The sequence below is a fragment of the Balaenoptera borealis genome, assembly GCF_965194805.1.
Source record: "Balaenoptera borealis genome assembly, chromosome: 3".
NCBI classification, from domain to species: domain Eukaryota; kingdom Metazoa; phylum Chordata; class Mammalia; order Artiodactyla; family Balaenopteridae; genus Balaenoptera; species Balaenoptera borealis.
This window is the reverse complement of record NC_138866.1, coordinates 131,435,516-131,453,141: the sequence shown is the minus strand read 5'-3', so window position 1 is coordinate 131,453,141 and position 17,626 is coordinate 131,435,516. Positions and strand designations below refer to the sequence as shown.

Here is a 17,626-nt window from a genome sequence, read left to right as displayed (position 1 = left end):
AGCAGAAATTAACACAACACTGTAAATCAACTATACTTCCGTAAAATAAATTTTTTAATGATAAATTTTATGTTATGGATATTTTACCAGAGTTTTTAAAAATAAGTAATTTTTTTCAAAAAAGAATTACTCAGAAGCCTTCCCTTAGAATATGTATACGGCCTAGAATCAATGAACCTCCCGGGAGACCCCTCGTCTCTCCTCATTTTCACCGGGAGGGGGTGCACCAGAGCCAGCCTGAAGCGGGTGCAGAGCCGCTAATCTCCCTCCAAGGAGTGTCTGTCTCCACACCCTGCAACAAGCAAGAAGCCTTGGCCGCATAAAGGAGAGGCTGTTCCTCAGACACTTGGGCGCAATTTCTTTAGCTGCCTTTCCAGGAGCTGCCTCTCTCCTGGTGCCAGGGCCTGGCGGAAGTGTGTTCCCAGACAGCCGTCAGAAGCCAACATTCTGGGCTTCCCTGGTGGCGCAGTGGTTGAGAATCTGCCTGCCAATGCAGGGGACACGGGTTCGAGCCCTGGTCTGGGAAGATCCCACATGCCGCGGAGCAACTAGGCCCGTGAGCCACAACTACTGAGCCTGCGCGTCTGGAGCCTGTGCTCCACAACAAAAGAGGCCGCGATAGTGAGAGGCCCGCGCACCACAATGAAGAGTGGCCCCCGCTTGCCGCAACTAGAGAAAGCCCTCGCACAGAAACGAAGACCCAACACAGCCAAAAATTCATTAATTAATTAACTAAAAAAAAAAAAAAAAAAAAGACAGTGAGTTTGAGTGTCAGCCTGTGGGTTCAAGTCCCAATCTGAGTATAAAAAAAAAAGAAAAAAAAAACCTTTCTGTAAAAAAAAAAAAAAAAGCAGCCAACATTCTCCTCCGTCCTCCACCCTCCCTGCCCTCCCCATGAAACTACCACTCAGCAGCATGTTTCCTTTGCTAATGGTGTTACTTTGTTTTAAAAAGGGAGACAGTTTCCCTCTTATTTCCTCCACTTTGTCCTAGGACACAGAGAGCGTGGGCAGAGGGTGGGGTGAGCCCCGACCAGGATTGTTCTCCTCCCAGACCAGGTTCCCAGAGGCCTGACTGGGGATGAGGTGACACTTAGATGACTCATCCGGGGAAGAGGAGTCCACCCTGGAGAAGGGAGAGCAGAGGAGAGGAGGGGCTCTGTCCTGAGGAGGGAGGTGCTGGGAGCTGGGTCTGGGGCTGCTTCCCAGGCCCCCAGCCTGACCCAGGCCCTTAGCGCAGTGTGGCCCCTTCTGTTTTGCTCTGGTTCCCGCCCGCCCTCCACCAGCTGTAAGACGGGGCCATCGGGGACCCCTCTGAGGAGAACCGTCCAGTCTGGCTTCCCTGGAAGATGAGAAAGAGACAAAGCTGGCTTGTCAGCTGACAGCTAGGAGTTAAAACCGCAGGAAGAGAATTCGGAAGGGTTTTACCCAGAGAAGGATGTGGTCAGAACAACTTCGAAACGGGTGGACCTCTCTGCTGGCTGTAAAATTGCAATGGAGTTTTTAACGTTCCATATGAATGAGAAAACACTGAAAAAGCGGTTTTACACCAACAAAAACAGCAATGCTGAGGAAGTTTAAAGTAGCACAGTACATCAGAATGCAGCCCACACTCCCGCTAAAAACAACTCGCTCCACCAAAAGAGCCGACCCACCAGTGACAGCGGAAGGAAAGTGGGTCAGGTGTCTGGGGAAAGGGCTTCTCTAGAGGAAGGTGCTGCTGGGGGGGGGGGCAGGGGAGGGAGTAAGGGAGGAGGCAGAGGGAGGGTCCCACAGCCCACCAGGCCCTCTGCCCAGCAGGTGCCCACAGGAGGGGCAGGCGCTCTGAGCCTCGGAGGAGAGCCCTGGGAGAGCCCTCTTTACTGCTTTTTCCTTTCTTTCCTTCTTCCTTTCCTTCTTTCTTTCCTTCTTTCTTTCTTTCTTTCCTTCTTTCTTTCTTTCTTCTTTCTTTCTTTCTTTCTTTCTTTCTTTCTTTCTTTCTTTCTTTCTTTCTTTCTTTCTTTCTTTCTTTCTTTCTTTCTTTCTCTTTCTTCTTCCTTCCTTCCTACCTCCCTCCCTCCTTTCCTCTCTCTCTCCCTCCCTCCCTTCCTTTCTTCACTCCTTCCTTCTTTCTTTCATACATTGATTGCAGCTTGGATTCAAATTTCTTCAGACACAGACTTGTTTCCAACACCCTCTTGGTGTTTTACAGAGACCTCACCTGTGTTAGTCTGGGTTCTCCAGAGAAACAGAACCAATAAGACATATAGACATGTAGTGTTGAAATACCTTTCTAGGCCCAAAATGGAGCAACTCCTGCCTGGAGTGCCGCATCAGCAAACCAAAACCTAGATCACTTTTGTGTCCCTCTAGATGCTTTGCTTGACCAGAAATGCAGTCTATGCAGTCAGCCAATCCCCAAACACCAAGTCAACTTTGGGCCTTCTCACCCCAAACAAGGGTTACTCTGGGGCTCCAGCCAATCAGGTGTGTTCTATTTGTCTTTCCCTTGTTCTTTATTCTTTATCCTGTGAAAGCTTCCTGCCTTTTACCTCATTTTGCTGTTCTCCAAAAGGAGACTATCTGCTTTGTGAGGTGTTAAATACAGTTTGTATCACCTAAACTGTCTTCTTCAATCATCTTTTAACAATAGGAAGAGATCCGTTATGGAGGATTAACTATGGAGGCCAAGTCCCGTGACCTGCCATCTGTGAGCTGGAGGCTCCAGGCCAAGTCTGAAGACCTGAGAACTGGGAGTCTGATGTCTGAGAGCAGGAGAGGATCCCAGCTCAAGTGAAGAAAGCACATCCCTCCTTCCTCTCTCTGCCTTCCTGTTCTATCTGGTCCCTCAGCAGGTTGGGGGATGCCACTCACCTTGGGGAGGGCCAGCTCTTTTAATCAGCCTGTCAACTCAGATGCAGACCTCTTCAGGAGACATCCTCACAGACACACCCAAAATCATGTTTTACCAGCTATCTGGGCATCCCTTAGCCCAGTCAGGTAAACACATAAAACTAACCATCATACCACCCAAGTCACATCTTGGGGAGAGCCTCCCATTCTGAGAAGTTCCTCCTATTAAAACATGTCAGGCTTGATGCTATAATCACTACTGTCCAGGGATTGTAAAATTCTAAAGCTCCAACAAAACCAAGCAGCTGGCATCTGCACATCAAGGTAGGAGATGTTGAAGCTTTGTCTGGCTCTGAATTCTGTAAATATTCAGAAATATTCTGTAAATATTCAAAAATACTGCAGACTTTTAGATGCAGACTCACCCCAGGCTCCTTTGCAATCAACTAAGAGCCCTCAGATAACCCTCTTCAAGGAACTCAGAGATGCTGACTGCAGAGAGAAAGCCTGGATGATCCATCAGTATATGTGAAGCAGCACACCTGGATTCTAAAAATGCTTCAAGATACAGCCTCTGATGTAGACTGGGGGCTAGGTCTGCATTCAAGCCTCACAGGCCTGCCATGATGCCTACTGAGTTGTAAGATCTTGATGACCAGGAACTGAATGCCATGAGCATAATAATTCACTTGTTATAAAATCACTAGCAGAAGTGGCACATGACTACAGTATTCAGGAAGAAACTGTACAAATGATTTAAGAGGTCATGTTATAGATAGGGATGGTATTTAAAATCAGATGCCAGGACATGTCCAAGCCAAACGTTTGAGATATTAGAACAAATATCAAAGTTGTATTTTTAGTAGCTTTAATTTGAAAGATTTCCCATAAAAAGAAAAAAATCACCATAACTCAAGGATACTTTTGATTTATTTTATATTAGTCTAGAGAAGATTTGTAGATATTTAGGAAATAATGCACATAGATGGAAGACAGATCTTTATTTAGTCCAAATGTACTGCTGACAGTACTCAGGAGGTAGCCAAGGGACCTGGGCCCAGGGCTGAGAAAGGTGATGCCAGCTCATGTGGAGATGCTCAGTGGGGCAGGGGTGGCCAGTACACTGGCACTGATCTGTCTGACCTTTCTGGATCCAAGCCATTTCAAACAAATAGGATTTTACTGCCTCAAATAAAAATGAAAGATGAGACACTGAGACACCCTGGGGAATTAAAACTCTTTAAAAGACCAACCCTGCTGGTGGTGGGGGGGGTGCGACCTTTAAGATGGCAGAGGAGTAAGATGTGGAGATCACCTTCCTCCCCACAAATGCATCAGAAATACATCTACATGTGGAACAACTCCTACTGAACACCTACTGAATGCTGGCAGAAGACCTCAGACTTCCCAAAAAGCAAGAAACTTCCCACGTACCTGGGTAGGGCAAAAGAAAAAAAAAAACAGAGACAAAAGAATAGGGGCAGGACCTGCACCCCTGGGAGGAGCTGTGAAGGAGGAAAAGTTTCCACACACTAGGAAGCCCCTTCACTGGCAGAGACGGGGGGGTGGGGGGGGCTGCAGGGAAGCTTCAGAGCCACGAAGGAGAGCACAGCAACAGGGGTGCAGAGGGCAAAATGGAGAGATTCCCACACAGAGGATCGCTGCCGACCAGCACTCACAAGCCTGAGAGGCTTGTCTGCTCACCCCTCCGGGGCGGGTGGGGGATGGGAGCTGAGGCTCTGGCTTCAGAGTTCAGATCCCAGGGAGAGGACTGGGTTGGCTGCATGAACACAGCCTGAAGGGAGCTAGTGCGCCACAGCTAGCCGGGAGGGAGTCCGGGAAAAAGTCTGGACCTGTCTAAGAGGCAAGAGACAGTTGTTTCGGGGTGCATGAGGAGAAGGGATTCAAAGCACCACCTAAACGAGCTCCAGAGATGGGCACGAGCTGCGGCTATCAGCGCGGACACCAGAGACGGGCATGAAATGCTAAGGCTGCTGCTTCAGACACCAAGAAGCCTGTGTACAAGCACAGGTCACTATCCACACCTCCCCTCCCAGGAGCCTGTGCAGCCCACCACTACCAGAGTCCCATGATCCAGGGACAACTTCCCCAGGAGAACACATGGCACGCCTCAGGCTGGTGCAATGTCATGCTGGGCTCTGCCACTGCAGGCTTGCCCCACGTTCCGTACCCCTCCCTCCCCCCGGCTTGAGAGAGCCAGAGCCCCCTAATCAGCTGCTACTTTAACCCCGTCCTGTCTGAGTGAAGAACAGACACCCTCAGGTGACCTACATGCAGAGGCGGGGCCAAACCCAAAGCTGAGCCCCAGGAGCTGTGCGAACAAAGAAGAGAAAGGGAAATCTCTCCCAGCAGCCTCAGGAGCAGCAGATTAAATCCCCACAATCAACTTGATGTACCCTGCATCTCTGGAACACCTGAATAGACAATGAATCATCCCAAAATTGAGGCCATGGACTTTGGGAGCAACTGTAGACTTGGGGTTTGCTTCCTGCATCTAATTTGTTTCTGGTTTTACATTTATCTTAGTTTAGTATTTAGAGTTTATTATCATTGGTAGATTTGTTTATTGATTTCGTTGCTCTCTTCCTTTTTTTAGATATATAAATATATTTTTTTTCCTTTTTCTCTTTTTGTGAGTGTGTATGTGTATGCTTCTTTGTGTGATTTTGTCTGTATAGCTTTGCTTTTACCATTTGTCCTAGGGTTCTGTCTTGTTTGTTTGTTTTAGTATAGTTTTTAACCCTTGTTATCATTGGTGGATTTGTTTCTTGGTTTGGTTGCTCTCTTCTTTCTTCTTTTTTCTCTTTATCTTTTTTTATTACTTTTTAATTTTTTTTTTAAATTTATTTATTTTTGGCTGTGTTGAATCTTCATTTTTGTGCAAGGGCTTTCTCTAGTTGTGGCAAGTGGGGGCCACTCTTCATCGCAGTGCGCGGGCCTCTCACTATCACGGCCTCACTTGTTATGGAGCACAGGCTCTAGACGCGCAGGCTCAGTAGTTGTGGCTCACGGGCCTAGTTGCTCCACGGCATGTGGGATCTTCCCAGACCAGGGCTCGAACCCCTGTCCCCCTGCATTAGCAGGCAGATTCTCAACCATTGCGCCACCAGGGAAGCCCCTTAATTTTTTAAATAATTTTTTTATTTTTTATTTTAATAACTTTATTTTATTTTATTATTTCTTTCTTTCTTTTTTTCTCCCATTTCTTCTGAGCTATGTGGCTGACAGGGTCTTGGTGCTCTGGCTGGGTGTCAGGCCTGTGCCTCTGAGGTGGGAGAGCCGAGTTCAGGATATTGGTCCACCAGAGACCTCCCAGCTTCATGTAATATCAAATGGCGAAAGCTCTCCCAGAGACCTCTATCAGCACTAAGACCCAGCTCCACTCAATGACCAGCAACCTACATTGCTGGACACCCTATGCCAAACAACTAGCAAGACAGGAACACAACCTCACCCATTAGCAGAGAGGCTGCCTAAAAGCATAATAAGACCACAGACACCCCAAAACACACCACCGGATGCAGTCCTGCCCACCAGAAAGACAAGATCCAGCCTCATCCACCAGAACACAGGCACCAGTCCCCTCCACCAGGAAGCCTACACAACCCACTGAACCAACCTTAGCCACTGGGGGCAGACACCGAAAACAATGGGAACTACGAACCTACAGCCTGAGAAAAGGAGACCCCAAACACTGTAAGTTAAGCAAAATGAGAAGATAGAGAAACACAAAGCAGATGAAGGAGCAAGGTAAAAACCCATCAGACCAAACAAATGAAGAGGAAATAGGCAGTCTACCTGAAAAAAAAATTCAGAGTAATGATACTAAAGATCATCCAAAATCTTGGAAATAGAATGGAGAAAATACAAGAAACGTGTAACAAGGACCTAGAAGAACTAAAGAGCAACCAAATAATGATGAACAACACAATAAATGAAATTTAAAATTCTCTAGAAGGAATCAATAGCCAAATAACTGAGGCAGAAGAACGGATAAGTGACCTGGAAGATAAAATAGTGGAAATAAATACCGCAGAGCAGAATAAACAAAAAAGAATGAAAAGAAATGAGGACAGTTTTAGAGACCTCTGGGAAAACTAATTAAACACACCAACATTCAAATTATAGGGGTCCCAGAAGAAGAGAAAAAGAAAGGGACTGAGAAAATATTTGAAGAGATTATAGTTGAAAACTTCCCTAATATGGGAAAGGAAATAGTCAATCAAGTCCAGGAAGCACAGAGTCCCATACACGATAAATCCAAGGAGAAACATGCCAAGACACATATTAATCAAACTATCAAAAATTAAACACAAAGAAAAAATGTTTAAAGCAGCAAGGGAAAAACAACAAATAACATACAAGGGAATCCCCATAAGGTTAACAGCTGATGTTTCAGCAGAAACTCTGCAAGCCAGAAGGGAGTGGCAGGACATATTTCAAGTGATGAAAGGGAAAAACCTACAACCAAGATTACTCTACCCAGCAAGGATCTCATTCAGATTCGACAGAGAAATTAAAACGTTTACAGACAAGCAAAAGTTAAGAAAATTCAGCAACACCAAACCAGCTTCACAACAAATGCTAAAGGAACTTCTCTAGGCAGGAAACACAAGAGAAGGAAAAGCCCTACAATAACAAACCCAAACAATTAAGAAAGTGGTAATAGGAACATATGTATCAATATTTACCTTAAATGTAAATGGATTAAATGCTCCAAACAAAAGACACAGACTGGTTGCATGGATACAAAAACAAGACCCATATATATACTGTCTACAAGAGACCCACTTCAGACCTAGGGACACATACAGACTGAAAGTGAGGGCATGGAAAAAGATATTCCATGCAAATGGAAATCAAAAGAAAGCTAGAGTAGCAATTCTCATATCAGACAAAATAGACTTTCAAATAAAGACTATTACAAGAGACAAAGAAGGACACTATATAATGATCAAGGGATCAATCCAAGAAGAAGATATAACAATTGTAAATATTTATGCACCCAACATAGATGCACCTCAATACATAAGGCAAATACTCATAGCCATAAAAGGGAAAATCGACAGCAACACAATCATAGTAGGGGACTTTAAGACCCCACTCTCACCAATGGACAGATCATTGAAAATGAAAATAAGTAAGGAAACACAAGCTTTAAATGATGCATTAAACAAGATGGACTTAATTGATATTTATAGGACATTCCATCCAAAAACAACAGAATACACTTTCCTCTCAAGTGCTCATGGAACATTCTCTAGGATAGATCATATCGTGGGTCACAAATCAAGCCTTGGTAAATTTAAAAAGATTGAAATTGTATCAAGTATCTTTTCTTACCACAATGATATGAGACTAGATATCAATTACAGGAAAGAATCTGTAAAAAATACAAACACATGGAGGCTAAACAAAACACTGCTAAATAACCAAGAGATCGTTGAAGAAATCAAAGAGGAAATCAAAAAATACCTAGAAACAAATGACAAAGAAAACATGACAACTCAAAACCTATCGGATGTGGCAAAAGCAGTTCAAAGAGGCAAGTTTATAGCAATACAATCCTACCTCAAGAAACAAGAAACATCTCAAATAAACAACCTAACCTTACACCTAAAGCAATTAGAGAAAGAAGAACAAAAAACCCCCAAAGTTAACGGAAGGAAAGAAATCATAAAGATCAGATCAGAAATAAATGAAAAAGAAATGAAGGAAAAGATAGCAAAGACCAATAAAACTAAAAGCTGGTTCTTCGAGAAGATAAACAAAATTGATAAACCATTAGCCAGACTCATCAAGAGAAAAAAGGGAGAAGACGCTAATCAATAGAATTAGAAATGAAAAAGGAGAAGTAACAACTGACACTGCAGAAATACAAAGGATCATGAGAGATTACTGCAAGCAACTCTATGCCAATAAAATGGACAACCTGGAAGAAATGGACAAATTCTTAGAAAAGCACAACCTTCCAAGACTGAACAAGGAAGAAATAGAAAATATAAACAGACCAATCACAAGCACTGAAATTGAGACTGTGATTAAAAATCTTCCAACAAACAAAAGCCCAGGACCAGATGGCTCCCCAGGCGAATTCTATCAAACATTTAGATAGCTAACACCTATCCTTCTCAAACTCTTCGAAAATATAGCAGAGGGAGGAACATTCCCAAGCTCATTCTACAAGGCCACCATCACCCTGATACCAAAAAAAAGACAATGATGTCACAAAGAAAGAAAACCACAGGCCAATATCACTGATGAACATAGATGCAAAAATTCTCAACAAAATGCTAGCAAACAGAATCCAACAGCACATTAAAAGGATCATACACCATGATCAAGTGGGGTTTATTCCAGGAATGCAAGGATTCTTCAATATACGCAAATCACTCAATGTGATAAACCATATTAACAAATTGAAGGATAAAAACCATATGATCATCTCAATAGATGCAGAGAAAGCTTTCGACAAAATTCAACACCCATTGATGATAAAAAAAAAACCCTCCAGAAAGTAGGCATAGAGGGAACTTACCTCAACATAATAAAGGCCATATATGACAAACCCACAGCCAACATTGTTCTCAAGGGTGAAAAACTGAAACCATTTCCTCTAAGATCAGGAGCAAGACAAGGTTGTCAGCTCTCACCACTATTATTCAACATAGTTTTGGAAGTTTTACCCACAGCATTAAGAGAAGAAAAAGAAGTAAAAAGAATCCAAATCAGAAAAGAAGAAGTAAAGCTGTCACTGTTTGCAGATGACATGATACTATACATAGAGAATCCTAAAGATGCTACCAGAAAAATACTAGAACTAATTAATGAATTTGGTAAAGTAGCAGGATACAAAATTAATGCACAGAAATCTCTTTCATTCCTATACACTAATGATGAAAAATCTGAAAGGGAAATTAAGGAAACACTCCCATTTACCATTGCAACAAAAAGAATAAAATACCTAGGAATAAATCTACCTAGGGAGACAAAAGACCTGTATGCAGAAAACTATAAGACACTGATGAAAGAAATTAAGGATGATACAAACAGATGGAGAGATATACCATGTTCTTGGATTGGAAGAATCAATACTGTGAAAATGACTATACTACCCAAAGCAATCTACAGATTCAATGCAATCCCTATCAAACTACCAATGACATTTTTCACAGTACTTGAACAAAAAATTTCACAGTTTGTATGGAAAAACAAAAGACACTGAATAGCCAAAGCAATCTTGAAAAAGAAAAATAGAGCTGGAGGAATCAGGCTCCCTGACTTCAGACTATACTACAAAGATACAGTAATCAAGACAGTTTGGTACTGGCACAAAAACAGAAATATAACTCAATGGAACAAGATAGAAAGCCCAGAGATAAACCCATGCACATGTGGTCACCTTATCATTGATAAAGGAGGCAAGCATATACAGTGGAGAAAATGCAGCCTCTTCAATAAGTGGTGCTGGGAAAATTGGAGAGGTACATGTAAAAGTATGAAATTAGAACACTCCCTGACACCATGCACAAAAATAAACTCAAAATGGATTAAAGACCTAAATTTAAGGCCTGACATTATAAAACTTAGAGGAAAACATAGGCAGAACACTCTATGGCATAAATCACAGCAAGATCCTTTTCAACCCACCTCCTAGAGAAATAGAGATAAAAACAAAAATAAACAAGTGGGACCTAATGAAACTTAATAGCTTTTGCATAGCAAAGGAAAATATAAACAAAATGAAAAGACAACCCTTAGATGGGAGAAAATATTTGCAAATGAAGCAACTGACAAAGGATTAATCTCCAAAATTTACAAGCAGCTCATGCAGCTCAATATCAAAAAAAACAAACAACCCAATCCAAAAATGGGCAGAAAACCTAAATAGACATTTCTGCAAAGAAGATATAAAGATTGCCAACAAACACATGAAAGGATGCTCAACATCATTAGTCATTAGAGAAATGCAAATCAAAACTACGATGAGGTATCACCTCACACCACTCAGAATGGCCATCATCAAAAAATCTACAAACAATAAGTGCTGGAGGGGGTGTGGAGAAAAGGGAACCCTCTTGCACTGTTGGTGGGAAAGTAAATTGATACAGCCACTATGGAGAACAGTATGGAAGTTCCTTAAAAATCTAAAAATAGAACTACCATATGACCCAGCAATCCCACTACAGGGCATATACCCTGAGAAAAACATAATTCAAAACGAGTCATGTACCACAATGTTCATTGCAGCTCTATTTACAATAGCCAGGACATGGAAGCAACCTAAGTCTCCATCGACAGATGAATGGATAAAGAAGATGTGGCACATATATACAATGGAATATTACTCAGCTGTAAAAAGAAACAAAATTGAGTTATTTGTAGTGAGTTGGATGGACCTAGAGACTGTCATACAGAGTGAAGTAAGTCAGAAAGAGAAAAACAAATACCGTATGCTAACACATATTTATGGAATCTTTAACAAAAAATGGTTCTGAAGAACCTAGGGGCAGGACAGGTATAAAGACGCAGATGTAGCGAATGGACTTGAGGACACGGGGAAGGGGAAGGTTAAGCTGGGACGAAGTGAGAGAGTGGCATGGACATATATACACTACCAAATGTAAAATAGATAGCTAGTGGGAAGCAGCTGCATAGCACAGGGAGATCAGCTCGGTGCTTTGTGACAACCTAGAGGGGTGGGATAGGGAGGGTGGGAGGGAGACGCAAGAGGGAGGAGATATGGGGATATATGTATATGTATACCTGATTCACTTTGTTATAAAGCAGAAACTAACACACCATTGTAAAGCAATTATACTCCAATAAAGATGTTAAAAAAAGAAAAAAAGAAAAAAAGAAATTCACCCAAGATCACACACGCACACACACACAAAAACGACAAACACTGGACACTTATATTATTGAATAGCTAAACTGTATTAATCTCCCACCCAGTTTGACTTATTATTCTCAATCTCTACAAAATTCTTCTCATTTGTCACTAAAATACATTTCCCAATAAATTTACTGGACTAAATCTTGGCACCATGATGCTATGATATATCATATACAAACAAAACTGGGAAATATTAGGAGATGCTTTTTTTGTTTTGTGTAAATGGTAAAAGCTCAACCTTCTACAGCACTACATTTCATTTGTAAATGTCCAAATGATACCTCTCTGTGTCAAAAACTCTATTAGACCACAAACTTCTCTGTGACTGCATCTCACGCTGGCACAGAACATTGTGTTGTTCTTACTTGGAGGATGTCAAGTTCAATTTATTTTTATGAAGAGAAATTGCTCATGGGAAAGTCAGAGGTTTTAAGGGAAATGGAATCATGACGCACATGAGTTATACATTTAGAATGCCAGTGAATGTTCTCTGGGAGTCTTTGACAAATGTTCATGTCATCAGGATGTCAACCGCTCCAGCTGCTTTCCTGGATTCTTACAGAATTCCCAGAGCCAGAGTAAGTCCCATCTTTGTTTTCTAACTCTTCCCACTTCAAATGCCGGCTTCTGCTAAGAAGCCTTCTTTGGCTGAGGCTACAATGTTATTAGAAATAAATTTAATGAGAACATCTTTGTATCTAACCTACCAAGCATATTATATGGAATTTAATTCATTTTCTGTATGAATGTTAGGACTCTCTTTATGAATTAAGTGGCTGAAAAATGTAGGGGTGAAGACAGCTCACAATGGGCTGGGTGTGTATTTTGCCTCCTGAATGAAATTCAAAGCAGTGACCCCTGTTTTAAAAATCCAGGTTCTATTCTCTGTCTCGCTTGCTGCCAGCCCTGCCCTACCCTCCCTGGGTGATACCCAGACTGCCTGAGGCGTCCTCACCCTCAGGTCTTTCTTCTGTTTTCCACGTCCACAGTGCCCCCATGAATTCCAGGGAGCCCATCCTTCTCCTGCCAGCCAATCAGCCCACACCTCAGCCTTGCTCTTCTTAAACGCTTCAAATGTTTGATGATTGACTATTAGGTTTAGACACAGAGCTTCCTTATTTCTTAGACCACCTTTCTATCAAATACAAATTGAAAAAAGAGATTTTTCTTTATGAGATTTTTCCAATAAAAACAGAAAATGGGTTTGGCAATGGTTACTGTCTAGGTGGTAAGTGACTGAAGAGTGAAGAGTGATTTCATTTTAGAAACATTAGCAGTTTTCTTATTTTAGTAAATAAGACACTTGCAGGGAAAATGTGTAAAATAGGGCAAGATACATGATAAAATTTATATCTTTATTTAAAGTCCAGGAAAGGAATCAAAATGAAAAGCAAAGCAGTGTTTGGGGTTAAGCTATTTGTACTGTTTACCTCAAAAGGAAGTCAAGTGTGACTGCATCCTCTAAATCTGACTTTTCCAACAAATCTTGTGTTCTGTACTTGGCGGTGCAGGCTGTGCATGCACCACTAGGTGGCACCATTGCCCACAGCACACTCCTTACCCCTGCAGGATTTGCCTTCCTGAGGGGCAAAGAAAAATCCCAGTTACATACACTCCCCCACCCCTACCCTCACCCCCAACCCAGTGTCCTGCACTCAACGTTAAAGATCACAAATGCCTCTTTGCCTTCTGTCGTGTGCTGCCTATATCAGAGGCTGTTAGCAGAGCTCAGAACCCTCCACAGTCTCCCCCAGGGCCTGGAAGGTGCGGAACAGACAGGAACCCCCTTATGCTAATGAGCATAAAGGCATCCCGTCTGCCAGCTGGATCAACCAGAATCCCAAAGAGAGGATCAGATTCAAGAGAGACCGTGGAAGGTTGTTCCAGAGAGAAGCAGGGCAGGTGGCTGTGCCAGGTTTGGGAGGGGTGCGAGCCGCGTGAGGGACGCATTAGCAGAAGGAGAGAAGGCCTGGGAAGGAGAGCCTCAGGGTCCAGGCCTGAGACGGAGTGGCCTGAGGCGGCTGTGTCCGCAGATGCCAGCAGGCCACGGGGGCATGGACCACTGTCCCCATCTGTCAGGTGACACGCAAGCTACAGCATCTAAAGCAAGGAGTCCAGGCCTGATCCTCTACCTAACCATGAACTCTGTGCCTCATCCCCGTGGCATTTGTTTTTTGTAAAGTAGGGGTACCACCCGGAGTGAATGGGATTCCAGGCCCTGAGCAACAGGAGGGCAGGAGCGAGCCCCTGGGAGGAGCTGCTATCCAGGAGCAGGTGAGTGAGGGGCAGACACTGCCCACCCGCTTCAACCACAGGTGTAGGCAGGAGGCGTACACCCCGATTACTTCCTCAATGGGTGCACTGCTGTGATAGTTTCATCCTCTTCAGGCAAATGTTAGCATCGGCAGCTTTTGAGAGCACCTCAGCAGCTGCTCAAACATATGAAGGGCTGTCCTGACTCCTAAATCCAGTGGGTTTGTAATGGGGAAGAACAAATCTGACTCCATATTGGATCCATCTCTTTTACTTTAACCTTTGTGTTCTATTGCTTTTGCTACAGGTTAATCACTAAAGGAAGGTTGCCTACAGTTTAAAGTGCACATAATGGCTCATCTCCGGGAACCCTGCCTCCCATGCCTGAGTGTTAAGCTAAAACACCTTTGTTTATTTTAACTCACAGGAAACATCCTGACCAGGCCCACCTGTGAATGGCTGCAGGAAAGAAGAAATTATCACATCCTATCCAGAGTCTGGCAGAAACCAGGAAATATTTGCAACAACTTATAGCCTTTTAAAGTTTACCTCCTAGGCTTCCCTGGTGGCGCAGTGGTTGGGAGTCCACCTGCCAATGCAGGGGACACGGGTTCGTGTCCCGGTCCGGGAAGATCCCACATGCTGCGGAGCGGCTAGGCCCGTGAGCCACAACTACTGAGCCTGCGCGTCTGGAGCCTGTGCTCTGCAATGGGAGAGGCCGCAACAGTGAGAGGCCCGCACACTGCGATGAAGAGTGGCCCCTGCTCGCCGCAACTGGAGAAAGCCCTCGCACAGAAACGAAGACCCAACACAGCCAAAATAAATAAATAAATAAATATATTTAAAAATAAATAAATAAATAAATAAAGTTTACCTCCTGACCTCCCCCTGTTTGTTCTATAAAAGAAACCAGCACCCAAACCTGGGTGAGATGGTTCTTTGGGACACAAGTCCACCATCTTCTCGGTCTCCCAGCTTTCCAAATAAAGTCATTACTCATTGTCTTAGCACCTCATCTGCCCATCTATTGGCCTGTCATGCTGTGAGCAGTACAAGCTTGGACTCCGTAACAGGGTTAGTCATTCCTGAGAGGCACTCCAACAGCTGAGGGCTGAAGGAGCAGGAGAAGCTGCTGGTGCAGCCAAGAGCTCCTTCAGGTCAGTCCTGGGACCCACAACCCGAGCACCCCAAGGGTGGCAGGGACTGGGGGGGGGGGGTGGCTTGTCAACTTTCCCAGCGCAGAGCTGGGAACATTTGGGAACAAGACAGCCAGTACATCATGTTGGGGACAAGCCGCCCTACACCAGGACAATCCCCCTTTCAGACCAGGAAACAAGAGGGTTCTGTAAGGGACTTTCAACACGTTCCCCTGCAGGGGTGCCAAACACGTTCTGGTTTTGGCAGCCCCCGTAAGGAAAAGCCAACCGCATCCTTCAGTGGAACTTACAGATTTCAGGCACTTGCTCCCACCTTCCCAGTCCCCACGGCAGGCGTGTGCTCCAAAGACCGAAGGGGCCCCTGTACTATTATTTTAAGAACTAAAATTTCCCAGAACCCAGGAATGCTCTGAGAACTGTTACAAAAAGCTATTTTTGTCCTTTGAAGATTTGGCCAATATTTAACCTTCTCCCTGAGTCATCCAATTTCTTGCCTATGGAAGTACTTCCCAGGTTCTGAAAGCTGCATTCCTGATGCAAACGTTTTCAGTTTGCCAGGACATGGGCTGACACTGCCGGGGTATGTGGGGCCCCAAGACTGTCAAGGATCACATGCTTCTAGAAGCCCTGGAGGGGTGCAGGTGCAGGGTAATATCTCCTTTGGCTGGACTCTTCTCTCCACTCCTAGATTCACTGAGAAAGTCTACCATTGGTGTGGAAATGGTATCTTCATAGCTCTAGGTCACAGCCAACTTCTACACGAAGACAGAAGAAAATGTATGTTTCCTTCATAGGACAGGGTAATCCTTTCTCTATTTCCTCATTCAAATTCACTTAACTGTAGGAATTTTTTCATTTGTGAGATTCATAATAAACGTGCTCCAACAACCTCTTTTCTTCCCACTTAGTTTTAGAATTCAAGCACTGAGGGTGTGTGTCCCCCACCCACTGGGCAGTCAGCGCTGTGTTCTTCCTGCCGACCATCCCCACGTGGGAGACTCACTGTGCAGAGGGGCTGCCTTGCGGCGAGGCCCAGGCCTGGGTAGGGTCTGAGCACCTCTCTGCAGCCACATTAACTGTAAAAACTAAGTGTCCACCAGCAGTTTGGTAGGACAATGGGATAAGTGAGCAGAGAGGGGTCACCATCAGGCAGGCCATCCCACAATCGCCACCATCTATTGAGGGCTCCCTGTGGACCCAAAGACTGTCTAATCCCTATACATTTATTCTTTTTTCACTCCTCGTGCCCCTAGGTCAGGGTTTCTCAACCTTGACAGGATCAACCCTGGGAGGGATAATTCCTTGTTGTGGGGACCATCCTGGGCATTGGAAAAGGTTTGGCCACATCCCTGGCCCTACCCACTAGATGCCTTTCCCAATTCAGGACACCAAAACTGCCTTCACACACCAGTAAATGCCTGCTGGGGGCCAACCAGGGGAGAACCACTGCCCCGTGTGGCCACCAAGCAGGAAAGTGTTGGCAGGAAAGTGAAGCTCCTGGGAGGTGGGTCAGAGCGTTGCTGTGAACTGGGAGGAATGTCCCCAAAGGTCCTTGGACACAGCAGCACAGGCTGGGAGACTCCGCAGGGTAACAAAGCGGGGAACAACATCTAAGGAGGAGAAGCCTGATTGTGCTGCAGGATGGGCGGGACAGGAAGCGTAGAGACTGAGGGATAGAGTGAGGTATCTGTCTGCCAGTAGGGGACCCACTCAGGCTGCACCCATCCCTCAGCAAACAGCTCCACGTCGCAGTCTGCACAAGTCCGTGTGATCCCACTGCAGAACACGGGCAGCATGTCACCTCCAGAGATGAGATAGAGGCACTCTCCCTTTGTGCTGGGTACCAGCAAAGCCCTTCTGTGCCCACCGTGGTTGACATCTGGTAAACGGCATCGGCAGATCAGAGCAGAGAGACAAGTGTGTCCAAGATCGTGAGAGCACCCAACACTGCATCATAGGGGGAATGATGGAAAGAAGTAGACACATGCTTCTGAGAAGAGAAAATGCCTTTCAACAATGCGGCAGAGCTTATGGGGTATCCCAGCCCCTGAAAAATAAAGGTGGGGGACAGGACAGCTGCCTTCACACATCTGAAGGGCTCTCGTAGAAAATCAAATGAGGACGAATGGATAAATGGTACCGGGATGCAAGTGTCAGGGGAGCTGTCAATCTAGATGATTCTGAGATTCTCTGATTCCATCCAATCTCCCCAGGGAACTAAGGGGTCAGCCACTCCTGGAGAGTCATGGTAGGCTCTGAAGACCACATTTCAGAAGGAATTCTACAAGCTGGATCAGGCTCAGAAAAGAGCATCATCTTATTATAAGCAACATGGTCATGTTCAGTTACATTTTACCAAGTTAATAGGGTGAATTTTCTTCTTTCCCCCTTAAGAAGAACATCTATAATTTTATCAGATTATAAAGGTATACATATTCTCTTCAGGATATTTAGAAAATACAGAT

The 17,626-nt window shown here is 44.3% G+C and overlaps 1 long non-coding RNA gene across 1 annotated transcript; it reads left to right on the top strand.

Annotated features, from left to right (window-relative positions):
* The first annotated feature begins 7,576 nt into the window (after positions 1-7,576).
* Positions 7,577-14,567, top strand: LOC309625547. Its single transcript, XR_014242586.1, has 3 exons — positions 7,577-12,329; positions 13,934-14,025; positions 14,432-14,567. It is a non-coding gene; the product is annotated as an uncharacterized lncRNA (long non-coding RNA).
* The last annotated feature ends 3,059 nt before the right edge of the window (positions 14,568-17,626 follow it).